The sequence below is a fragment of the Entelurus aequoreus genome, linkage group LG12, assembly GCF_033978785.1.
Source record: "Entelurus aequoreus isolate RoL-2023_Sb linkage group LG12, RoL_Eaeq_v1.1, whole genome shotgun sequence".
Taxonomy (NCBI): domain Eukaryota; kingdom Metazoa; phylum Chordata; class Actinopteri; order Syngnathiformes; family Syngnathidae; genus Entelurus; species Entelurus aequoreus.
In genome coordinates this window covers 36,619,046-36,646,744 of record NC_084742.1, presented here as the reverse complement: position 1 = coordinate 36,646,744, position 27,699 = coordinate 36,619,046, and the positions used below count along the sequence as shown (strand labels likewise).

The 27,699-nt window shown below is 38.4% G+C and overlaps 1 protein-coding gene across 2 annotated transcripts in view; it reads right to left on the bottom strand.

The window, feature by feature from the left end:
- Positions 1 to 9,316, bottom strand: part of htr2cl1 (5-hydroxytryptamine (serotonin) receptor 2C, G protein-coupled-like 1) — a 218,888-nt gene extending 209,572 nt beyond the window's left edge. For both annotated transcript variants that reach the window (XM_062065908.1, XM_062065906.1), the window contains exon 1: positions 8,971 to 9,316. The gene's annotated coding sequence lies outside the window, so the exon portion shown is untranslated. The remainder of the gene's footprint in view (positions 1 to 8,970) is intronic.
- Between the last annotated feature and the right edge of the window lie 18,383 nt (positions 9,317 to 27,699).

Below are 27,699 nucleotides of genomic sequence, written 5' to 3'. Positions count from 1 at the left end.
AGAAGAAGTAAAAAGTAAACAGTAACTAATAAGGGTATAAATGGAAACAAAATAGAAAAATATTACAAGGAAAATAAAAAGAGAACAGTAAAATAAGAATATAATAAGAGAAACTAGGCATTAACGACCATGATATAAAAAAGTATTGTACTGTTATTGTTTAGCGACAATTCAAAATCCTTTATAAATATAATTATAGAAGAATAATTCTTCAACAAAATAAATATTTAGAATTAAGTTCACGAGCCCAGATGGATCTCTATTACAATATCCAAAGAAGGTTGATGATTGATTATATGTATAGAAATTTTGATTATAATTTAATCACTTGTTTAATTTTTAAAACGTTTTAGTTATTCTTTTTTTTGTTTTGTTGTCCAAATAAGTCAAGTAAGACCACAACAAATGAGCAATATGGTGCACTGTTATACAATTTAATAAATCAGAAAATGATGACATTATGCTGTATTTTATTTATTTATTTTACTGGGAAAAAAGGTTGAAAACCACTGCCCTAAATCATATCTAAAGCTAAAATTATTTTATAAGACTGATTATTTTGGATTATTGTGTTTGTATTGTGAGAGAAGGAGAGAAAGTGAGAGAAGGAGAGAAAGTGAGAGAGAGAGAAAGAGAGAGCAGGTGAAAAAACAGATTGAGGGTGAAGAGGATGGTTTGAGAAAATATGGGAAAAGGATGTTTATAACCTTACGTTATGTGAATGGTTTCTAGGAGAACAGAAAATAGAAACATTGTGTGAAGTGTAAGGAAGAGATGGATACAAGATGTTGTTTGTAAAGGAAAACGAAAGTGAAGAAAAGATGAGAAAGTGACAAATGAAGGTATTCGTAAATGGTATGCTGTTGATTGTGGTTAGCTGCAAGTTTGTTTATTTGTTTGTTTGTTTAGTTGTTTGAGTGAAATGGGAAGAAATCAATAGGAATAATTACATGCAAAATGGAATAAAACTATGAGTGCGATAGATAATGAATGAATAAATGAAATAAGTTTATTTTGGTCATATAATCAACCATCAACCAATTTGTGTGAGCAGTTTAACAGTAAATTAGACATATTAACGATCATACACATTTACACACAGAAAAGAAAAGAAAAAGAATGACCGAAAAAAGAATAGGCGGAAGCCAACGCTTATATTGCCCTATGATATACATTTACTGAACATTAAATTACCTGGAACATCAACGTTAAAAGATGAAAGTAATTGTTACTATATTTTATAAATGTTCAAAAAACTTTACTTTTCAAGGGTCTCCAAAACCATAACAAAAAACTACATGTGTTCAGCTCATCACTGAGGATGGTCCATCATTTAACTCCTAAAACTGAAATACATTTGTGATTTTATTTTTATTTTACTTGACCTATTTCAAAAATCAATATCCCCCGTAAATGATAGTTTTCTCCTCATAATGTAAACAAGCTAAGAATACAAACTGGAAGGCTGTTGTTCTTTACTCGGAAACATAATTGCCATTGTTTTAAAATTAAATTATCTGAACATTTAACACATTATGACTTATAAAAAATGGATTGATATGATCAAAATAATAATGCTTTGTGTATTATTGAAATGAGCCTTTTAATTTTAAGTATTGGGTCTATATTTCTTCTATAAACATTTCCCCAAACTTCAAAACAATATTACATATGGAAAAATAAATGAATAATATAACAAGTGCAGACATTTCTTATTCAGCATGTGTTTAACTTTATACCGAATAGCAATGGATTTGGATATTTTTCTTTAATATGTTCAATATGCGGCTTCCAACATATTAATGATCAATTACTATTCTCAAGAATGTAGTTCATATACTCTGTCAATTTCCACTTGATTCAACTTTAATTTTTGTTTCACAATTTGACTTTGCACCCTGGACAGGTCGCCACCTCATCACAGGGCCAACACAGATAGATAGACAGACAACATTCACACACTAGGGCAAATTTAGTCTTATTAATTTCTACATATTGAGATCTATTACTTAAAATAACTACTTAACCACTGTTCTGAAACACCTTTCTAATTTATGGGAGTATTGGGATAGGATTGAGGAAGATGTCTGCTGTGGTGGTGGTTAGTTTGGAAATTAATTTGATAAAAGTAACTTTAAAGTGCAGTCTGACATTTTAGTTTGGAGTAGTTTATAGTTTTATTTAGACATTGCAGTACACCATACCATACGCCCGGGAATCGTTTTTGGTGATTTGGCTCCCAAAATTTTTTATAGTCTTTGGTATGACTCGGCCGGGGTTTTGAACTTGCGACCTGCCGATCTCAGGGCGGACACTCTAACCACTAGGCCACTGAGATGAAGGAGGCAAACCAAATCTCAACAGCTTTCAGTTAGCTACAGATTTTGAGAGTATAATGCGAATAACTATAACTTTACAACTGTTTGGTGTGAATAGTGTTGAATAATAATTACAAATAACAGCCTGCATTAATAATTACAATAAGAGCCGATATGTAAAGTGTTAAAAAGAGGAGAAGTGTGATTAGGCCTGGCGCTTAGAGCATGGCCTTGTGTGTTTGTTGTGACTAGGTTGGATAACCAGTCGGAGACAGGCAAGGCAAGGCGGGGCAGCTTTGTTTGTGTGGCGTTTTCATGCAACAAAGTGAAATGAAAGAAAAAAAAAGCAAAATTAAAATGCAGACAATAAAAATAAACACAGTGCGTACGTTAAAAGATTAAAAGATTTAGCTGAAAGATAAGGAGAAACGTAAATAAAAACATTCTTTTGTTTTGGAGAGTATCACGCACAGCAGGAGGTCAGAGTGCAAGCATGACAGCTTGCTCGCGCCTACTGATAGACAAATGATAGTTTAAATGAACTTATAGATAATCTTTAAGTGAATTAAAAGGGTACTTAAATACACATGAAGTAGTACGTATAATCTTTGAATTAAGGTTATTGATTAGCAATTAATGGGATAGTTAAGACTGTAATTTTAAAACGTGATATGCAAAATTGAACTAACTGAGAGGATATGAAAACGATGGGTGTACATGTTTTGAGTTCCAAATTCTGGAGGAAAAAACCTCAACAAAACGTAAAACCATACAGACGGACTTGGGTGGTAGCCACGGTTGTGCTAGGTCAAGCGAGGGTGGAAAGGATATGCAGCAGGGGGACTGCCAATCTGAACAAGACAAGCTCCAAAGTTGTAGCCAGAACATGCTCACAAAAAATACAGGTGTGACAGCAGGACGAACAGCAGGATACAAACAGACCCCTGCTGGACGTAAGTGTCAACGGACAATGTTCAACACAATCTTTGAAGCATTCCTTCGTGGTCAACCTGCACACACCTTGTAATGACCTGCTTACGAACTGTGCCCTGACAATTCAATACCGCACAGAAGGAACTTCCTGATGTTGCCTGACAGCACGACATCAGCTGACAACTACTGGAGACGCCTCCCAGGAACGAGTGGAAGACGGGGACTGCTCCAACTGTCCTAGCACTGGCTGACTGAGGTGCGTCCGTGTGCCCTGCCACCCAAACCGCCAAAGTTTATGATCACCAATTAGACGACTCATAATAGGAGCCTTTTGACTCTTATATAAGGTGGGACTCAAGGTATGGCCGCTCATGTGAACTATCCTTACAACAATTAGAATGGTATAAGATGGACAACTAATGACCCACATTGTTCCTTTGCTCTCTGTCCTGCCTACGAAACCAAAAATGTAGGTCAAATGATAAAACAGGGCGTAGCTGCCGCTGATTGAACCGATACGCAAATACCACATTTTCAATTATTTCGGTTGTCTGTTAAAAACAAAGCTATTGGTTGCAATTTGGACATTCCTGCTGTAGGCTACAAAGAGCTAGCAGCTACACAACAGCTGAGCTAAAACAAAATTTAAGCATATCAAATAATTGTAGTTGCTTATTACATACACAAAGTCGCAGAGAGACAGAAGTCTGTAGAAAGTATTCAGTAACAAACGTGTCCGCATTATTAAACTTTCTACCACAGGAAATATACTGAACAAATACAGCAGTTACTGTCAGACTCTAATCAGGATTACCTTGTCTATCAGAGACATGGTTAAAACCCACAACACCTTTACGTTCTAATTAATGTCCCGGGGGACAAGATTACAGAAAAGACAGATCGAGTGACAAAGGGGGGAGGAATTATGATTTATGAAAGAGAAAACATTAAAAGTAGATAAATTTGAGTATGTTGAAATTAAAATTACATTTTCCTCAGAAATGTATTTCAAGGTAATTGTAGTATACCGACCGACCACAGCTAAAGACATTTTTCTTGATTCATTTCCAGACATCCTCAAACAACATAGTGTGAAAGAAGTAACGTCATGGGGGACGTTAATCTGGACTGGTTAAATAAAACACGTAGAAAGAAACTTAAGGATATTATAAACGGCTTCTACATGATACAAATGATAAGCAGCCCTACTAGAATTACAATTGGATGACAAAAATCAAAGAGATCATCTGTAAATACACTAATACAAAACCAGAAAGAAGAGTGCTAAAATAAAAATACCTTGGATTAATAAAACAATTTGGATTCTAATAAGACATCGGGACTCAGCTCTCAAAAGAGCAATTAAAACAGGTCTAAATACAGATCGTATGATTTTAAAAGTTTGGAGGAACAAAGTTACAATGTTTAGGCGGAAGTCTAAGGCTGACTTTCACTTAGAATTAATCAAAGCTGCAAAAGGGAACATTAGAAAGTTATGGAAAACCAGATACAAACTTACGGAAAGAGAGCAAACAAGAAACAACACTATAACATTAAATATCAATGGCACTACTATTGCAGACAGTCTGGACATAAGTAATAATTTTAATGAACTTTTCATCCAGTCTGTACAAACCCTGAATAAAAAGTCCCTCAAAATCAGTGCAAATAATTGTCATTTATTTAGGATGGACTAATTTTAGAATTAACAAATAAAACAAAGTTAAACAAAATCTTCCCTGCATTATGAGACTCACGATCTAGAGATATACAGTGGGGCAAAAAAGTATTTAGTCAGCCACCCATTGACAATCAATGGGTGGCTGACTAAATACTTTTTTGCCCCACTGTATATATGGGTTGGACACTATCTTCCTAAAAACATAAGGGTTGTATTATTGCTCGTATAACAACAATTGATAAATAAATCAATAACGGAAAACACTTTCCCTACCACGTCGAGAAACTGCTACTATAATTAAATCCATTAAGCAGGAAATAAAGAAGACCAGAACATGTACAGACCAATTGGCCTTCTCCACGTTATAACAAAAGGAATAGAAAATTTGAAGTTAAAAAGTGGCTTTGAAGCAATCAAGGCTGCTCACACGGTCACTAAGAGGGGCATTATGTTGACACATCAATATAATGAGTATTATATTTATCCATGAGAGCATTTTTGTTGTAAATTGTGAGGTATGGCTGTCAAAATCTTGGTTGTTGTTATGAATGATGACAGATGTGAACAAGAGCATGTATTGTCTTTGTGTGATGATGTAAATAAGGTGTGGTTGTATTGTATATTAAGAATGTGTCCATGAAGGGGCATTTGGTGACTTTTCTTAAAATTGATTACATGCTACAGTATGATTATTTTTGATTAATTATTGATTATTATGAATGTATATATTTATTATGATTAATTAGTGTCATAATTGTATTGCTTGATTTTTGGATCCCTTTAATTTAGGTAGCCAGGGACTACAGATGGAAAGTAGCTATTTAGATATAATCTGGTACAGAACATATCTGTTTCTGAACTTAATGTTTCTGTGCATTGTCCCATCATAGATAGACTAAATTAAATACAACTATTTAGTGAATTATTGAGGCCACAATAATTCACTACGTGTTGTAAAATAACAAAGTACTATTGCAAAAGCGAACAGTGACCTCAAACATGACCTGTCCTCCGCCTCTGTTCTTGCTGCACTTGACTATCAGCTGCCTTTTCTTTTTCTTGGATGTTTCTGAAACTACTAATACTACTACTACTATTACTATTACTATTACTACGACTAACACTGTCCCTGTGAGAGGGACAGAGGGGGGAGGTGAGTTTGGATTGGGTCAAGTTTGAGCGTGTTGAGGTTTTATTTAATCGATATGATCAATCCGGTACAAGGATAAAGGAACGTAATGATTTAGATTGACAATTGCAGTGGTTGGCGGAAGCAGCTCCAACCTCAAAAGAGGGTGCCAATTCAGTAATTAAATGTTTTGTGAATTATCTAATATCCCGACATGGTTTCCCCAAAAAGATTAGGTCAAACAATGGCACCTAATTTAAGAAAACAGGTTAATCTTCTTCAGTCAAAAGATCAGCACTTCTCAGGACCAGCAGCTTCCTAGGAAGGTGGAAAGACCATGAGACCAAAATGGTAAGTTTGCAAAATGTAGAATTTGTGTGCCAGTTCCTCTGTGCAGATTTGAGGATGAAAGCAGCCACTCCAGATTCCCTTGCACTCGCTAAGAGGGGCACGGTCAAAGCCAATCCAGGACCAACACCCGATACCTGACTGGAAGGAACCGAGAGGAGAGACAACACCTTGCCAGCGATGACGAGAACAACTAAGGTTGCCAGCCAATGTGTCCACCGGGACTCCAGCAGCTGTGGAAAGAAGTGTCGGGAGTGCCGAAGCAGCGAGGAGGCCTGGAAGCAAGCCGAGGGCCTGGACCAAAGCCCCACGCCCCATACTCTGCCCCCGCCTTCCCCAAAGCCCCCACAGCTCCAACTTTTTCTCAGCTTTTCCCCAATTTCGGCCAGCACGGACATGCCATTGCACAGTCTGCCCAATGGACTGAACCACACCCCAAAGAGAGACAGACTGTTTGAGTGGATCTCTTTCTTCACCAAGGCAGCCAAAAGCCCAACGAGGTGTCGGCAGGCCACCAGCCTGAGGCACCACCGAGCCATCTATACGAGCACTAATCGAACAGGGACTCATACGAAATTCAGTTGTGTGTTCAAAATCAATTGATAATTAACAATATTGGTAACTACATTCATTGCAAATGCCGGGAAAAATATTTTTGCAAATGTCTTACAGTCATAAGTCTATATACATTCATTTATTTATGTTCAATGATGTTCATGATCAAAGTATTTGTTATTCCTTTACTAAATCAAAGGGTAGGCCACTAATTGTGTTCTGTGAGATGGTTTTACTGCAGGCTGGTAACAGCGATCGCTCTGAAGGAGGGTCATAGACGGAATTTTTGCCTCGTATAAAAACATTGAGGTTTTTGCCTCTATCTGTGGTAGAGATTTAACTTAGTGGTCTACATCAGAAATTGTTTTGGTCCAGGGTCTTAAGACCCTGGAAGGCGGGTATGTAGTAGAATGTCTGACCTTTGACCTATATTGCATGTCTATCAAGAATGTACGCTCACTTAATTTCTCTTCTATTCTGTGCCAGTGGGACAAAGGTGAATATGGAGTTGTGCCAACCTGTCTACAGAATGATTAGAATTTCCAAATATGACTAAGAGATACAAGGTTGTTTTGGAACAGACAAAACCAAAACAAAACAATCATGACGCATTAGATAACAAACAATGATGCACAAGAGACATATAAAAAATGGCAGAAGACCGGAACTCGACAGTGATTTTGGCTTGTGTGTGTCTTGTTTACTCCGGAGTAACATGTAGTCTGTCTGCACGGCCAACTTAATTCAACCTGCACTTCTGATAATGGGTAAATAAATTTGTTGTACTAAACTACTTTTGTTGCCTGCTTAAGCTTCGGACAATCCACTACACTAGATATCATTTTTTTACTAATGTTTTGGTGATGTGTTTATGGCCGACAATAAAGAGTTTTGCTCAGTAAAGTGATGGATGGAATTCATGTTCTCAAAGCATCTCGACAGACGTTGCAATATGTGAACAATGATGACGAAAACTGTTTTCTCTGTCGTGTCCGTGTGTCGAAAATTGTTATGCGCTTATTTTTTTATTTGATTTTGTGCGTGGCATAGATTTGCCGTGCGCAGAGGACGCTTGAGCAGTGCGCAATTGCACAGGCGCGCACCTTAGAGGGAACATTGACCTGGGGATAGGTTGATTGGCAACACTAAATTGGCCCTAGTGTGTGAATGTGAGTGTGAATGTTGTCTGTCTTTGAGGTGGTGACTTGTCCAGGGTGTACACCGCCTTCCGCCCGAACGCAGCTGAGATAGGCTCTAGCGACCCCCCCGCGACCCCGAAAGGGACAAGCGGTAGAAAATGGATGGATGGATTATTATCAATGCTATTTATTTTAGACTACCGAACGTAGTGGCCATGGTGAGGGTTGCCATTGGTTTGGGTCTATGGTCCTGGGATCTTCCCTGGACACACGTGCACTAATTGCAGACAGGAAATGCACACGCAAAAAAAGCCTTCTTCTTCTTCTTCTTCGCATGGTTCAAATTTTTGGTGCAGAAATTTGCGCGCTAATGTACCGCCCACGCGTGTGGACGAGGCGCAGCATGACCACGGCCACGCCTTCCACCTCAACCCCCTCACCCTCTTACACGCGACCCCCACTGGAACGCTGCACGTATTTAATGACAAATATTCAAACGTGCGACATTCACATTTTAGGTGTGCTCACGGAAACTGTGGAAATAAATCACGATCAAAACGTGTTTTGGCACTTTTGCCATTTTTTATTTTTTTTATTTTTTTTTTAATTATTTAAGATTTGCAAAGTTAACGCGCACTATTGTGCTGCAATTTCCACGGACACGCGTCAATCTAAAGTTTCACCAAAAAAAAAAAAATAAATAAACACGCGTCCAGCATCCAGTGCAGCGCAGCCACGATGATGCGTTTTCTCCCCGACAAAACAACTCCAAAAGCCGGTCTCGACTCCGAGCTTCCGCCCGTCAAAGAGTCTCGATCCCCCCATGCGTGTTATTCGTCAAAACCATAAAATAAAAGACTATCTCACCTGCTCACGCGTCCACCTCAAAACGTCCATTCTTAAATGCAATTACATCCTCCTCGGGTTTCTTCTTTTTGCAGCAATTTAAAGCTTCCAAAAGCAGAGCAGCTTAGTCCGGGTTCGGACTAGGCTGCAGGTGCGCCGAGCATGCAGTCCTGCACCAAGACTGCTTCAAAAAAAAAACAAAAAGAAACGGGAGAGGGGCGTTGACAAAAGACCCTCTCTCCTCTCTTTACTATCAGGTTTGCTGTGTCCTGCCTATAACATCAAGATGTGCAGGAAAGTTGGAGTAGCAGGGAAGAGGATGATGATGAGGATGAGGAGGAGGAGGAGGAGGAGGAGACAGTGAAATTGCTGAAAGAAATCTACTGGAGATGGAGGGACAAGAATGAAATAAAAACATTTTTTAAAAAAGGGGGCGGATCTCAACAGGGGGGGGGGGGGGAATGTCATCTCATTCATGCAGCTGGTTACTCATGCTGGCTGGATGAACGTGTAAATACTGAGAGGCAGCATTAATAATTTCAGCTCATTGAGACTCTCAGCAAACATTGGAACAAGCAGTTCGGCGTCACTTCTGCAGCCCAGATTTACTCCACAGCATGCAGAAATCCAAACATAAAGTGAATACGCTCCATCTGTTACGGTAAAGAGGGAAGAAGACGGCACAGAATGCAGGAAGTCATTTAACTCTATATTTATTCATACATTAAAGGCCTACTGAAAGCCACTACTACCGACCACGCAGTCTGATAGTTTATATATCAATGATGAAATCTTAACATTGCAACACATGCCAATACGGCCGGGTTAACTTCCATCCATCCATCCATTTTCTACCGCTTATTCCCTTTTGGGGTCGCGGGGGGCGCTGGAGCCTATCTCAGCTACAATCGGGCGGAAGGCGGGGTACACCATGGACAAGTCGTCACCTCATCGCAGAGGTTAACTTATAAAGTGCAATTTTAAATTTCCCGCGAAACTTCTGGTTGAAAAAGTCTATGTATGATGACGAATGCGCGTGACGTCAATCGTTGAAACGGAAGTATTCGGACACCATTGTATCCAATACAAAAAGCTCTGTTTTCATCGCAAAATTCCACATTATTCTGGACATCTGTGTTGGTGAATCTTTTGCAATTTGTTTAATGAACAACGAAGACTGCAAAGAAGAAAGCTGTAGGTGGGATCGGTGTATTAGCGGCTGGCTGCAGCAACACAACCAGGAGGACTTTGACTTGGATAGCAGACGCGCTATACGACGCTAGCCGCCGACCGCATCTATGATCGGGTGAAGTCCTTCGTCGCTCCATCGATCGCTGGAACGCAGGTGAGCATGGGTGTTGATGAGCAGATGAGGGCTGGCTGGCGTAGGTGGATAGCTAATGTTTTTAGCATAGCTCTGTGAGGTCCCGTAGCTAAGTTAGCTTCAATGGCGTCGTTAGCAACAGCATTGTTAAGCTTCGCCAGGCTGGAAAGCATTAACCGTGTAGTTACATGTACATGGTTTAATAGTATTGTTGATCTTCTGTCTATCCTTCCAGTCAGGGGTTTATTTCTTTTGTTTCTATCTTCATTTGAGAACGATGCTATCACGTTAGCTCAGTAGCTAAGTGTGTCACCGATGTATTGTCGTGGAGATAAAAGTCACTTTGAATGTCCATTTCGCGTGCTCGACTCTCATTTTCAAGAGTATATATATGTATCCGAGGTGGTTTAAAATACAAATCCGTGATCCACAATAGAAAAAGGAGAGAGTGTGGAATCCAATGAGCCAGCCTGTACCTAAGTTACGATCAGAGCGAAAAAAGATACGTCCATCAGTGCCTCTCTAGTCCTTCACTGTAACGTTCCTCATCTACGAATCTTTCATCCTCGCTCAAATTAATGGGGTAATCGTCGCTTTGTCGCTCCGAATCTCTCTCGCTCCATTGTAAACAAAGGAAAATTGTGAGGAATATTACCTCCTGTGACGTCACGCTACTTCCGGTACAGGCAAGGCTTTTTTTTATCAGCGAGCAAAAGTTGCAAACTTTATCGTCAATTTTCTCAACTAAATCCTTTCAGCAAAAATATGGCAATATCGCGAAATGATCAAGTATGACACATAGAATGGATCTGCCATTACCGTTTAAATAAAAAAAAATTCATTTCAGTAGGCCTTTAAAGGCCTACTGAAATGAATTTTAACTACACGGTTACATCAACAGCCGTGCTCACCTGCGTTCCAGCTAACTATCAGACTGCATGGTCGGTAGTAGTGGGTTTCAGTAGGCCTTTAACAATAGAATGGAGTGTGACTAATCCAAAATGTGTATGTGTGTGAATATGTGTAGCGAGTATCTGTAGAGTGTTACCGGAAGTGTTAAGGCGTGAGATCAAGGGCAGGAGCGAGGCGTCAAAGTCTGTGTGCAGACGGGAGGTCGAGATCCAAGAGGCAGCCAGGGAACCAGAGAGAATACGGGGAGACGAGGCACACTGCTTGTGACGCGGGAAACGGAGGAAAGCTGCTGGATGACCACAAGGGGACACGAGACAAATGAACCCGGAAGGGGACACACACACAGAGAGAGAGAGAGAGAGAGAGAGAGTGTGCATAAAGGTGGAGATATTCGGCTTACTGTACTGTAACAGGTCGCTACGTTCTGGCCCGGAACGGCTTGAGAAGCCCAGGGAGCTCATCAGCGACAGGTGTGTTGAGTGCTGATGGACAGCAGCTGCTTGCTGCAGCCGGAGTGGCCGTGACACCATCAGCAATTTTATTTTAGTATGCTTTAGAGTAGTCAGTGTACAGCTTTCATAACAGTGAAGATCAGTGTTCCTTCTCGTGTTGTCCCGATACCAATATTTTGGTACCGGTACTAAAATTATTTCGATGCTTTTTGGTACTTTTTTAAATAAAGGGGACCACAAAAAATTGCATTATTGGCTTTATCTTAACAAAAAATCTTAGGGTACATCAAACATATGTTTCTTATTGCAGTTAAGTCCTTAAATAAAATAGTGACCATACAAGACAACTTGTCTTTTAGTAGTAAGTAAGCAAATGAAGGCTCCTAGTTAGTCTGCTGACGTATGCAGTAACATTTTGTGTCATTTTCCATTCTATTATTTTGTCAACATTATTAAGGACAAGAGGTAGAAAATGAATGATTAATCTACTTGTTCATTTACTGTTAATATCTGCTTACTTTCTCTTTTAACATGTTCTATCTACACTTCTGTTAAAATGTAATAATCACGTATTCTTCTGTTGTTTGATACTTTACATTAGTTTTGGATGATACCACAAATTTGGGTATCAATCAGATACCAAGTAGTTACAGGATCATACATTGGTCATATTCAAAGTCCTCATGTGTCCAGGGACATATTTCCTCAGTTTATAAACATAATATACTGTACATTTGAAGAAAACGAAAGATGTTGTGATGCCAAAAAATATTGACGTAATCATAGTATTATCGACTAGATACGCTCCTGTACTTGGTATCATTACAGTAGATGTTAGGTGTAGATCCACCAATGGCGTTTCTTTACATTTTGACCCCGGTGAGCTACGGTGTGTAGTGAAGCTTGTTTAGCTATTCCTCGTCCTGCAGGGATGATACTTGTAAGAGACGTACTTTAATTGTCGCCATGGATGCGAAGATTAGTGATTTTGAAGTAGCTAAAACACTGCAGACTGGGGCTTTTCAGAGGCGGTATAGTACAGAATATGATTCATTAGTATCGCGGTACTATACTAATACCGGTATACCGTACAACCCTATTCTGAGCCAATGCATACACTCGCTGAGCATTCCTTGCACCACATCAGACGTGCACACTGTCACCACACCAGCATCACATCTGTCCTAAGGTTGACAAGTGAAATGTTTTATTATAAACATCAAATAACAGTCATTTCCATGATACTGTTGTCTGATATAAGTGATTTGGCCGGCTGACAATCAAAATAAAAATGTTTGTTTTTCCTGAGTTATATTTTGAAAGTCTGGGTGGAGGTCCTGTTGTGGAAGAAATTCAGACATGTACCTCTTTCAGAGATCACTTTTCGGTCACCTTAAAACACATGTGTCCGACACAAGGCCCGGGGGCCGCATCTGACCCGCCACTTTATTTATTTACAAGCCCGTGAAAGCCTTTAAATAATGTGTATCATTAAGACATTTCATCTTTCTTTATTAATGCATTTCAATTGTTTATGGGAAAAATATATATAATGCATGCAGTTCTATACTCGGTATTGTTTGATACAACAAGCTATTGCAGGCTTTTTTGTCATTGAAATCCTCTTTATATCAAATTCTACACGAGCAGAACTAAAATATCTGCTTGTTATTTTGACTTCTGATTCCAATGCAATTTTTAAATCCCTAAACGGTCTGGCCCCACAATACCTGACCGAGCTTCTGCACCATCATACCTCGTCTAGAGCCCGAAGGTCAGCTGACCAATTGCTATTGGCGGTCCCCAGATCCAGGTTAAAGACCAGAGGGGACAGAGCCTTCTCCGTTGCCGCCCCTAAGCTCTGGAACAGCCTTCCCCTCCACATTAGGTCAGCCCAGAGCCTGGGGGTCTTCAAAACCCTTCTTAAGACCTACCTCTTCTTGCTGGCCTTTAACTTGAGCTGAGCCCACACACTAGGCCACCATTTCTAGTCCCCCCCCCCCCCCCCCCACCCCTTCGCTTTATTTTTATTTTTAAATTTCTCGCAGTTTTATTATTATTATTTTTATTTGGCAAATTTTTACTTTTTATTCGACCCCTTTTACCGTATTGCTTTTGCACTATCTTGTTCAGCTCATTCATTGTTTATGTTCTTTGTTTGTTTTTGTTTTTGTTTTTTTGCTCTATGCTTTTTTAACCTGTAAAGCACTTTGGTTTAATTTAAAAGTTGTCATAAACGTGCTATATAAATAAAGTTGACTTGACTTGACTTGACTTGACTTGACTTGACTTGATATCATGTGGTATATGTAAACCCCCCTCCCCCTCCCCCCGCTTTAGTTGTTTTTTTTCAATTTGTCGCACTTTTATTATTTCATTATTTTTATCTTGCAATTTTACTTTTTATTCGAACCCTTTTACCGTATTGCTCTTGTACTATTTTGTTTAGCTCATTCATTGTTTATGTTCTTTGTTTGTTTTTGTTTTGCTTTTTTGCTCTATGCTTTTTAACCTGTAAAACACTTTGGTCCAATTTAAAAATTGTTGTAAACATGCTATATAAATAAAGTTGCCTTGCCTTGCCTTGCCTTGCCTTTCCATCAGTTTGTTCGTAAACAATGATGATAATCTAATGAAGGTGCGATTGTGTAACAATCAATACTTTCAGGATTTTGCGGGCTTATTTTTTTTAGATTGATTGGACCTATAATGCTTACGTAATTTTGCTGCAGCATTTTCAGATTGTGGCAAAATCGCTCCAGGCGATGCAGGGAGACATTTGATTGGCTGCGTATCGTTTGACTGCTACTAGGACAAGTTCCCTTAGCAAAAATGTCGATGATTTTCCAAAATGAGCAAGAAAATTGCGGGGAATTCAAAAATATTTGTGGTCATGCATAATTCGCCAGGTTTGGCTGTATTTGTGTGAATTGGCAAAATCGCAACATCGTAAAGTCCCGTAGGAACTAATTAATGATGTGAAGCGTATGTGTGGTGTTAGTGTTGTCCGAATGTTTCTGTGGCCATGAACGCATCACTGGCTGAGCCGAGTGTGACTTGGGTGTGAATTGACACCGGCTGCTGTCAATATATATACGACATATAAAGTGTTTGTTTTTGGTGTGATTTTGGCAGAAAGTGACAAGTTATGCTAGGTAGTAGTTTTGTAGGCGACAGTAATCAATTTTGGTCACTAAAAAGATTGTTGATGCACACCTCCTCCTTCTCCTCCTTAAAATGTCCCGGCAGACGTCGACATTGCTTTATCTGTTGTGACAATTCGTTGTCACCTGTTACTCACAGGGTTGCATTGCAAAATGGTACAGAATAAATTATGTGTTTATTTTGTTTCGAGTTTAGGTTGGAGTTTGTATTTGGATTTTGAGCACTGCATAGATTTTCCGTGCTCAAAGGACATGGGAGCAGTGCACAATTGTGGAGGGAACATTAGTGCAGATGTACTGTATGATGAAAACGAGTCAGCACTAGAGATGTCCGATAATATCGGCCTGCCGATATTATCGGCCGATAAATGAGTTAAAATGTAATATCGGAAATTATCGGTGTCGTTTTTTTTCATTATCGGTATCGGTTTTTATTATTTTTATTTTTTATTAAATCAACATAAAAAACACAAGATACACTTACAATTAGTGCACCAACCCAAAAAAACCTCCCTCCCCCATTTACACTCAGTCACACTCATTCACACAAAAGGGTTGTTTCTTTCTGTTATTAATATTCTGCTTCCTACATTATATATCAATATATATCAATACAGTCTGTAGGGGATACAGTCCGTTAGCACACATGATTGTGCATGCTGCTGGTCCACTAATAGCACTAACCTTTAACAGTTAATTTTACTAATGTTCATTAATTACTAGTTTCTATGTAACTGTTTTTATATTGTTTTACTTTCTTTTTTATTCAAGAAAATGTTTTTAATTTATTTATCTTATTTTATTTCATTAATATTAAAAAAAAAGGACCTTATCTTCACCATACCTGGTTGTCCAAATTAGGCATAATAATGTGTTAATTCCACGACTGTATATATCGGTTGATATCGGTATTGGTTTATATCAGTATCGGTAATTAAAGAGTTGAACAAAATCGGAATATCGGATATCGGCAAAAAGCCATTATCGGACATCCCTAGTCAGCACCCATACATTATTGTAGAAATAGCTGACAAAACAAGCAAGACAATTGTGTCTTGTCTACAGTCAAGTATGGATGTGCATAAGTGCTGCCAGCACTGGGAAGCTGTGGTTCATCAAGGGTACCAACATGTACTGATACATTATGAAACAAAAACTGGGCAGCATGGCAGTTTTAGGAGCCTTGAGTCTAACATTATATACTGTAGTATTTTGCCCAAAAAATACGGAATCACTCAATTCTGAGGAAAACAATAATGAATGACAGTCAAACAAACAAAATAACAATACACCATTAGTACTTTGTTGCACCACCTTAGCTTTTCTGTGTTCAAATCCCATTTCCTTCACGCAGTTTCTTAAAGTTTGGTCACAGACAGTAACTCAAGTTTACACCAATTTGTTCTCAATTCGTTTTGTTTTTCAAGACCACCTTCCCATGTTGTTTGTGCTTGGTCGAGATTTTAGACACTGCTGACTGTGAACAATCAGCATCTTTTGCAACATTGCGTGATGTCAATCCACCTGGTGAAACAGCCCAACAAGGTGTGATCACTCATTTTAACTGCAGTTTAACAGATTTAATCTGATGCAGGTGTTTGGAAATGAAAATTGACAGAATGATTCTATCATTTTTTTTACTCAGAATTGCATTAATCCATATTTGTTCACTCTGCTTGACCTAAAAATGTAACGGTCACTGACTACTACAGTTTATTTTCTTGATTTCTTATAGTGTTTCTTAAAGCCAGAACGTTGCCATTTGAAGTGACCAGAGTTTTATGTCATGTCTGTCATCTGTCTATTTTTTTTTACAAAATACACAACTGAATGAATGTCCTCCAAGTCTGGTGATTCCATACTTTTCCAGGGGTTGTCCTCAAATGTTGAGATTAGTGTTGTCCCGATACCAATATTTTGGTATCGGGACAGGTACTAAAATTATTTTGATACTTTTCGGTACTTTTCAATACTTTTCTAAATAAAGGGGACCACAAAAAATGGCATTATTGGCTTTATTTTGACAAAAAATCTTAGGGTACATTAAACATAGGTTTCTTATTGCAAGTTTGTCCTTAAATGAAATAGTGACCATACTAGACATCTTGTCTTTTATTAGTAAGTAAGCAAACAAAGGCTCCTAATTTAGCTGCTGCAGTAATTGTGTCATTTTCCATTCTATTATTTTGTAAAAATTATTAAGGACAAGTGGTAGAAAATGAATTATTCATCCACTTGTTCATTTACTGTTAATATCTGGTTATTTTCTCTTTTAAAATGTTCTATCTACACTTCTGTTGAAATGTAATAATCACTTGTTCTTCTGTTGTTTGATACTTTACATTAGTTTTGGATGGTACCACAAATGTGGGTATCAATCCGATACCAAGTCGTTACAGGATCATACATTGGTGGACCGTTACCTTTCAGAGGCGGTATGGTACTGAATATGATTCATTAGTATTGCGGTACTATACCAATACCGGTATACCGTACAACCCTAGTTGAGATAGTACGTTGTCTGACAAATTCCCAGCCTAAAGCAGCACTTTTATTCGGAAAGCATGTGAAAGTGTCACAGATGACTTTATTGGGTCTCATACAACAGTTTCCAACATTTTGACTGTGATTGGTTGTCATTTGCTACCTTGGAATATAATACTTGTTTGTGCTTTCTTTATAATGACTCCTGTCACAGTTTGCATTAATCGAAGAACATTTCATCACAATCGAATCGAATGTGGAGGTGTTTGACACCTGCAAACAGAATAAGTGGAAGGAAATCCCGACATGCACGATCAGCATGTAGAGCATTGATTTAAACCAAGCGTGACGAGGATGTTTCCCACTAATGTGTCAGACATCTGAGGTGACCCTGTGGCCACTGATCAGGTGTAGCTCAATCATCGCAGCGACCCGGTCTGACCCTCATCTTTGTGCTCCTTGATTTCCCCACAGAACCCCAACCACCTTCCGTGCCGTTTTCTTTAATTAAACCGTGTGCATGCCCGTATTTTATAGCCGGGCTAAAAATTTCATAGCATTCAGCAGCCGCACAAAGCAGTAGAAACCCATCCCATGCACCGAAAGCAGCTATTACAAGAGCAGCAGGATTATTTTAGGAATAATGCTCACAGAGGTTCCCTAATCCCATAATAGCAGCGGGACGCTGGATTTGATTTAAGCAATTCTCAACACACAGGTTTTAAAATGCATTCAGTGCGCTTTTTGATGCCTTTCATGTTTGACCCTCTGGGGACCTTCAATTGTAATTATCTTCAAAGAAAAACAGGACATAAAAGTCCTTATGTTTTTGAAGGGCGTAAAAATATTTAGGATTCTAATTCTTTTAAAACTTTTTTGTTCTGAAACAAACATCAAACGTGCTATTTCTTTAAATGTTGACCCTTTTGAGGTCTTTTGGTTAAATCATGGGTGTCAAATGTACGGCCTGCGGGACCGGATCAGACCTGCAAACAGATTTTATCCGGTCCGCATGATGAGTTTGATAAGTATAAAAAAGGGCTGAAATTTTTGAATGAAAGAAATTGCTCTTCTAAATCTATGCTGAAATAAGTTGTATATTCTTCTAACTTTATGTGTGTTTAATGAAATGAGTCCAAATTTTGTTGTAGATTATGCTACATGTGTAAAGAATAAACTATACTATGTTAGTACATCAGTTGAAGAAAATGGGTAAATTACATTAACCCTTGTGTGGTGTTTGGGTCTGTGGGACCCGTTTTAATTTTTTATTTAAAAAAAAATTATACAACTAATTTTTCAAACTGAGACTCACTGACTTTGGCTCATTTTCTGTGAAGAACATATATCAGAATACATATTTAATGAACACACACCATACACCCCCCCTACACATTTCTATTACATATAAGATGTCCGGGTCCACTGGACCCGGGGCTAATAGAAGTGTGGAAATTGATGTTCTGTGTAACACACACACACACACACACACACACACACACACACACACACACACACACACACACACACACACACACACACACACACACACACACACACACACACACACACACACACACACACACACACACACAGCGGGCCTTGACAGGAGGAGGACAGAGTGTAGGTACACAGAACATCAGAGGGTTAAATGTGCGAGAAAATGAGAGCAGACAGTGTTGACAAACAATGTTGCAACCTTGTGTGGGAACCGCAGGTGCAGAAACACAAAAGAAGAATCCCTGTGGGATGCAGAAACTAGCAGAGAAATTTGAACAGATGTTTATTGGGATAAGGTAAACATCTGTTCAGTATTTTAACATAAAAGTGTTTGATTGTGAGGCATTAAAAACCACAAAATGCAACGGGTCCATCAGACCCACAAACGCTGGCTGAGTAACAACAATATGAGCATTACACAAGGGTTAATGACATCCTGTAATTGGATTTTGAGATTATTTATGCAATATTCTGTTAGATTAAAAATTAACACCAATTGAAGCATTTTAAAACTCTGCCAGACTCAATTCCACCTATTCGACTGATAAATATTATTACAACGAAAAATACTATTAACCACAACATGTAATTGTAAAAAAAAACGAAAAAAAACTATGATTTTTATGTTTTCAGATTGTGCTTGTTCTATTTTTGAACAAAGAAAACAATCTGAAGTTATCTTTATTTTTAAGTTAACATGCCATGATTTTACCAGTCCGGCCCAGTTGGGAATACATTTTCCTCCATGTGGCCCCTGAGCTAAAATGAGTTTGACACCCCTGAGTTAGATAATGTCACACGTTTGAATTAGTGGTTTAAATCAAGTTATTCAAATGTATACTAATTGACACTAATGATTAAAAGGCCTTCAAAGTGTTAAAATACAAAGTATTTTTGTCTAGGGCTAAAGTTGATTGAGAGATTTTAGCAAAAAAGACACACAAAAACAAAAAAATAAAGAAAAAAAACAAATCCAATTATTTCTATGTCTTTTATAAAATGAAGAACTGTTATGTCCTGTTTGGCCTTAGGGCAGAGTATTTTCGAATAACTATCAGAGCATTGTACACCATGGAAGAATTGGACATTGACATTTTACATGAAAACAACCCTCTTAGGAAAATTCATGTATAAAGGAGTAACACAAGAAAAATGATGGTCAAAAATAAGACACTGCCATTGTTAAGGGTTAAAAAATATTCATATTAGTCATAGGAGAAACTGAGAATTTCATAATGAGCTCAAGGTGTAATATTGTTTGGCGGTGCAAAATACATATCCTTATTAATATTTATAGCCTGATGTAGCAAAAGCTGTATCTTATTTCTTATTGGTCATCACTCAACAGTCTGTATCAATCTGCCACATCGTCCACCTCAACCATTCAGTTTATCATAACACAATAATCGCCAGCTCAGCTCGTCCTTAATAAAACTTACTCAGAAAGCTAACTTGGCAAACATAGCATTAGCACCACCTAGCAACATGTCTTTTAGCAGCAAAATGTTAAGTGTGTGTGTGAGTGAGTGTGTGTGTGTGTGTGTCTGTGTGTTCTTGTATTTATACCCTTCTTGAGACATCAACAAGGAAAAAGACCGTCCATAAGAGGACCGGTAAAGGAGGGATTTTTCAAACTGACTATGTGTCAATTTTAAAAGTGCTCACCCTTTGGCCAACATATGAAATAACAAGTGTGTGTAAGAAATTGAAATGCGCCAAAATTAATTTAAAAAAATAAAATAAATATGTAGATGGAGACATACTGTAATAACTTGAAGTAAATAATGAAGTTTAAAAACCAATGACAAACAAAAAAAACTAAAAAATTAAAAAAATGAACTAAAAGCAGTCTTTTTCTCACAATGTGTCGACTTTCTTCTTATAAAATTGGGAACAATTCCTCATATGTTTTCTGTTTCTGTAATATTGCAATATTTTCTCGTAAAATTATGACTTTTTAATGTAAAAGTATTACTTTTTAATGCAAAATGGTGACATTTGTCATATAAAATTTGGACTTTTATCGCAATATTGACAATTTTTTTGTTCTTGTGAAATTGATTTAGTAAAATGATGACTTTTGTCATAATTTTGCCAAGTAAAATTCCTATTGTTATTATAATATTGCCAAAATGTTAGTTTTCTTATAAAATTGTGGCTTTTGTCGAGTAAAATTACGACTCTTTTCATAAAACTGCCAAAATGTTAAGCTTTTCTTTTAAAATTGCGATTGTTATTGAGTGACATTTCAACTTGTGGGCTCTGTACCGAGGATGTCGTTGTGGCTTGTGCAGCCCTTTGAGACACTTGTGATTTAGGGCTATATAAATAAACATTGATTGATTGATTGATTGAACTTTTATCATAATATTGCACAAATGTTCAGTTTTTCTTGTAAAATTTTGAGTTGCGTTGAGTAAAATGACAAGTTCTAAGTTTTTCTTGTGAAATTGTGACCTTTTTCTTGTGAAATTCCAACACATTTTTCACAACAAGCTATTTTATATTTGCATAGTATGTATATATTATTAATGTTGTAAATAGAAATCATTATATATCTACAAAGGGTGGTCCAAAAGAGGTAGGCATTATTCGGTGGTCACAAGAAGTTAAGAAATACAAGAATGTGTGTGTGTGTGTGCGCGTGTGTGTGTGTGTGTGTGTGTGTGTGTGTGTGTGTGTGTGTGTGTGTGTGTGTGTGTGTGTGTGTGTGTGTGTGTGTGTGTGTGTGTGTGTGTGTGTGTGTGTGACTTTAGTCACTTAACATTATTCAGACCACGACAATGAGGTAGATAAAAGTAACAATTACAATTTAAGACTGAATTACAATAACTCAAACTAAAAGTAAAACAAGTCAATCTAATAGAACACAATGACCACAACTGCAACTAAAATATTATTTATTTAGTATACTCCTGTTCAGTTATGTTTTTATTGTTGACAGTGACTCACTGCCATTAACTGTATTAGTCCAAGAAATATTCATATTGCAGTGGTAGTAAGACAAACGTTATCCAAAGAATTTGGAATTTAGTCCTTTTTTATACCTGAATGATAAAGTTACGAAACTGGAAAATCATTTGAACTGATCTGATCTGTTTTTATAAAAGTTTTAATGATCATATAGCAATGACTTGGGGAAAAAATGGCTTTTATGTACACTATATTGCCAAAAGTATTTGGCCACCTGCCTTGACTCACATATGAACTTGAAGTGCCATCCCATTCCTAACCCATAGGGTTCAATATGATGTCGGACCCCCTTTTGCAGCTATTACAGCTTCAACTCTTCTGGGAAGGCTGTCCACAAGGTTGTGGAGTGTGTTTATAGGAATTTTCCACCATTCTTCCAAAAGCGCATTAGTGAGGTCACACACTGATGTTGGTCGAGAAGGCCTGGCTCTCTGTCTCCGTTCTAATTCATCCCAAAGGTGTTATATCGGGTTCAGGTCAGGACTCTGTGCAGGCCAGTCAACTTCATCCACACCAGACTCTGTCATCCATGTCTTTATGGACCTTGCTTTGTCCACTGGTGCACAGTCATGTTGGAAGAGGAGGGGGCCCGCTCCAAACTGTTCCCACAAGGTTGGGAGCATGGAATTGTCCAAAATGTTTTGGTATCCTCGATCATTCAAAGTTCCTTTCACTGTAACTAAGGGGCCAAGCCCAACTCCTGAAAAACAAACCCACACCATAGTTCTTCCTTCACCAAATTTCACACTCGGCACAATGCAGTCCGAAATGTACCGTCCTCCTGGCAACCTCCAAGCCCAGACTCGTTCTAAGCTACTCTTGCCATTTTATTGTAACCTAGCATAGCGACATTTCCGTATAGGGTTGCCAACCGTCCCCCTAAAAACAAAAGTATCCCGTATTTACAAAAATAAAAGTGTGTTTGGTATTGAGCTGTCAAGGAAGACATTTTGTCCCTTATTTTTTTTTTGTTCTGTGAAAATGAAAAATTGTCTTTAAAATACCAATAGATTATTTCGAACGACAATAGCTTCACAAGTCTGTTACAGACTAAGCTAATGGATGCCAGCAGGACTGATCGCTCACCTGTCAAACGTATTGCCGCCCCACTTTTCTGGCATCTGTTCATATTCTGCCTCGCCTGCTGTCACTGTCTCAGCGTGGCGGCAGAATTATTTGCCAAGCTTCTGGTAATCAGACTCCAAATGTGACCGCATTAACATATCTGCGTTGGCCCTGCGCTGAGGTGGCGACTTGACCAGGGGCGAGTGCAGCTGGGATAGGCTCCAGCCCCTCTGCAACCTCAAAGGGACAAGCGGTCGAAAATGGATGGATGGAACATTTTTCCTATAAAAAAAATAAGGAACAATTGGGAAAATTCTGAGATCTTTTCCTTCCAACGGGGAAGCTACATGTGGTATCACGTCAATGAGGTACATGCTAACTTAGTGGTATTAAGTGCCATCCAACAACTCTGCTCTCTTGTTAGTATAATAATGTCTTGTTCTCAAAACACTAGTTGTGTATCTAAGTTGTTGGACATAAACATAGTGTACATATCCAGTTTTATGATAGTGACACTCAGAGGTGTGGACTTGAGTCACATGACTTGGACTCGAGTCAGACTCGAGTCATGAATTTGATGACTTTGGACTCGACTTGACAAAATGTAAAGAGACTTGCAACTCGACTTAGACTTTAACATCAATGACTTGTGACTTCACTTGGACTTGAGCCTTTTGACTTGACATGACTTGCTACTTTCCCCAAGACCCAAAAGATTAGAAAGTTATTTGGGAGCGCGCCGCTCCGTATTTTTCATTTTCTTCGTCTGTGTCTATCAGCGTGTTGTTCCTGTCAGCTGGTGTGCTGTCAGTACAACAGCCAATCAAATTAGATCTACGCTGTTTTCATCCCACAGCTCTCATCCAATCAAATTGCAGGACAACCAATGAAGAAGAATTGTCAAACAACACGCCAGTGAGAAACAATTATGCCAAAGTTAATTTCGTTCGGGTATTAAAACTATGATTTGGTCAACAAAAAACGAATTGCCCTATGCAAATCATGCAGTTCGCATATTATAGACGGAGACGTAACAACTTCCAACTTCGTTCGACATTTGAAGATGCACAAAGAAGGGTAAGTTTTGAATGTAAGCTAACGTTTATTGGCTAAGTAACGTGACTTTTATTTGCTGTGTAGTTAAATCAGTGAGGCTGTAAACTCACTGCTAACGTTATAACCATAGACATCTTATAAGGGTACGCAGCATCGAGCGCTACTGCCTTCAGGCGCAGACGAGACGCGGGGCCGCCATCTTGGAGTGGTGATCCGCTCCACTCAGTGCAATTCATTTGGCAGGAGCAATGAACTGTCAGCGCATTTAATTAATCTTACCTCACTGAATACCACTCATTTTCACGCGCTTTTTTTATATGTGTAGCTATGATAAAGGACACATGTTTTGGCGTGTTTTATTATTCATAGTTTGCTTAACAGTAATATAATATTCTTATACGATATAAGTGACCAGACGTCCGAGATCAAAACTGGGAATATAATCCCAGAGAAAGGGGAAAAAAACGGTCAGCTATTTTTAAATTGAAGAAACAATATGATTAGGTTATATATACATGCGTATATCCTACATAAACAATGTATGAATACATTAGATATCTATATATCTTATAGACCGTATCTCTGTTGCTGCAGCAGCAGAGAGTTTATTCTGTCTTGACACTTTGTATTGATATTTTGTATTACATTCTTCCCTTAAATGATCATGTTTACAGTCATTGTTTTATATGTATTTTTTATGTATGTCGCTTTGGATAAAAGCGTCTGCCAAATACTTCAATATAAACATATATAAACACCTGAAAGTCTTTATATCAGCTAAAACCACCAATCTGTTTCACTGGATTCAGAATAAAACCAAATTCTGTCTTACCCAACAATGTTAGTATTTTAATATTGTTACTTGAAGACTTATTCCTGGTTACAATTATACTGTTAAGAAAGTATTGTCTTATATTTTGCCTAAAATGAGAATGCATCATAATCAGTGGCGGCTGGTGAATTTTGTTTTAGGTGGGGCTGAAAGTTTGTAAACCAAACCCCTGTAAGGGGGTCATCCTCCCCCAGAAGATTATTTGTGATTTTCACATACATATATTGAAGATCGTTGCTCCTTCTCAACTCTGTGGTAATATTATTTTCATAAAATACAACCAGTAGTACATTAATGTTAAATCTTACTTGTGAAAAGTAATCACCCGATTCCTATTTTCAACAGTCCGCTCATTTGAGTAGGAAAACGCTGAACACCATCTTTGTTTTCTACCTGTCAACTGTCAGTTTAGGCTGCTCGCCGGCTCCTCATCACCACTTCAAGATGGCGGCCAAATTGCTCGTGTCAAAGCAGCCAATGCTGCGTCTACTTATAAGATGTCTATGGTTATAACGTCATTGCAAACACGGCAATATGTTGCGTCCACTGCAGTTCGCTACCTTATTCGTACTTTTTGTCAAGTGATTTTTTTTAAGCAGGGCTGCATGAGGTACCTACACATAACGTTACGTTAGTCAATGTATCACACACAGTAACGTAACGTTAGACGGCGATCAGCAGCACCGCATATTTTAGCCACCTACAAAACAAACATAGTCAAATAAAGGTCAGTAAAATGTATAGTATCTTAAGAATATGTGTACATATTGCATAGGGCCCTGACATCTAAAAAGTACAACTCTGTTCATTGTTTTGTTCATGTTTTTGTTATGTTTTTCATATGTACGCACACATCAACACACATACAGTATGAGATGAGATCAATGAGATAAGGTAAGAACAGGATAGAAACTGCTTTGGAACTAGTTACAATGCAATATGCCATGGAAATACAATGTTAACACTTTTGTGCAAATAAGTACAGTTGCACTTGTTTTTTCAAATGTGTTTATTCTGTAAAGGAATTAGTTAAATGTTTAAAATGACTGGATAATAGTGCTATTATGAAGTGCAATGTCAGCACTATTTTTTTTCCTGCAATTTCAAATGCACTTTTTTTAATAAATAAATACAGCGTTTTAAAAGCATACACAATCTGTGTAAATATATTAGTCTGTGGTTAAAAGGACTTGAAAGGACTCGAAATTCAAAATGCAGGACTTGGGACTTGACTTGAGACTTTCCAGTCTTGACTTTGGACTTGACTCGGGACTTGCCTGTCTTGACTCGGGACTTGACTCGAGACTTGAGGGCAAAGACTTGAGACTTACTTGTGACTTGCAAAGCAATGACTTGGTCCCACCTCTGGTGACACTACAGGAGTCCAACAGGTAGCTGTCATATGGTAACTCAATTAGGTCGACCGGCCCTTTTCTTTCCCAGGGAGTTGACAACCCTATTTCTGTAGTGGGTAACTTTAGTGAAGTGAAGCTACAATTAATGTAACTCAGCTTACTAGCTCACTGACACTACTCATTGTGTACTTCATCATTCACATGAACTCTCCATCCACCTCATCATTCATCTCATTGTCTCCATTCAACTCATTGTTGACTTTCTCATCACCCCTTTATTGTACACTTGGTCATTCATCTCTCTGTGTACAATACCTCGGCCTTCAACCTCATCATTTCCCTCGCCAGTCCTCTCATTATTTCATCTCAATATAACTTGGCATTGCGGTGGAAGGTCATTCAATACACCTGTCCATCATCTCGCCAGCCACCTCATTTTGTGCCTCATCGCCATCACTCTACCATCATTATCTCATCCATCAACCTCATCAACGCTCACTACTCTTTTCCCAGTCCATCTCATCCCTGCATCCCCACCATCTCATCTCATGTGTCTCATTGTCTGTCACTCATCATAGACCATCTCTCCATCTCATCCTTCACCTCATCTTGCTGCGTAATCCAAGTCACGCAATTCGCAATTTGGATAGGAATACCTATCTCTACTAAGGGTGTCAAAACTACGGCCCACAGGCTTCGGTGCGCCCTGCCAGACATCCCAAGTTTAACAATAGGATTTTTTAGTTTTTGCCTCAATTTAGTCCTCTATCAATAAAGTTGTGTCATATCAACGGCTTCTTGGAGACAAAGAGACCACTATAGTAAAGAAAAAGAGTTGGTTCTTTATTCGAATCCCTGGGACCAATCCCGTCCCGACCAGAAATGCCCCGTGAGACATCACAAGAAATGACGTCACGTAGCTCAGTCATTAGGCGCAGATAGCGAAAGCAGGAAAAACAATGGACCGGAAAAAGCGCTCCAAGGTGTAATAAAGTTCCAAACAAAAGGTATAATCCAATGAATAACTTTACTGAGAGATTTGAGCAGGGTACAAACACATGGCGAACACTTTTACGACCAACCGGATACATAGCAACAAGGCTAGCAACGCACCTCCTTTACGGCAGCTGTCGCAACGTTCTTAAAGCAACCGCAGCACATACATCAGTGTTTCCCACACATTCATTTATTTGTGGCGGCCCGCCACGAAAGAATTAAGGCCGCCACAAATAGATTTTTAAATTTTTTTAAAATGTTTTTGTCCTGTCCAGCTTCTCAAGCAAATCATATAGTTGATGTAGATGCCCATATCGTCTGTTCAGATTTACTTTACAAAAGAGAAGTGTAGGATCAAGATTTTTGGAGCTCTTTGTTCAGTGGATCAGATGTTTGATGAAGCTCTGTGTCTATCTACCACCACTACTGTTTTCTGTTTATTTGTTACTGACTGTGGCAGGACACCTCTGCCTCTGTTTCACTTTATGTTGCTGGTAAATAATATGGTTGTAGTAGTAGGCTAAAGTTAAATGATTTAGTATGCACTAATTAAAGGGGCAGAGCTTTAAGAGACATTTTAGCTTTTATATTTTTATAAGATATACTTTTTGTAAGAACCACAATTAAGAAATATATT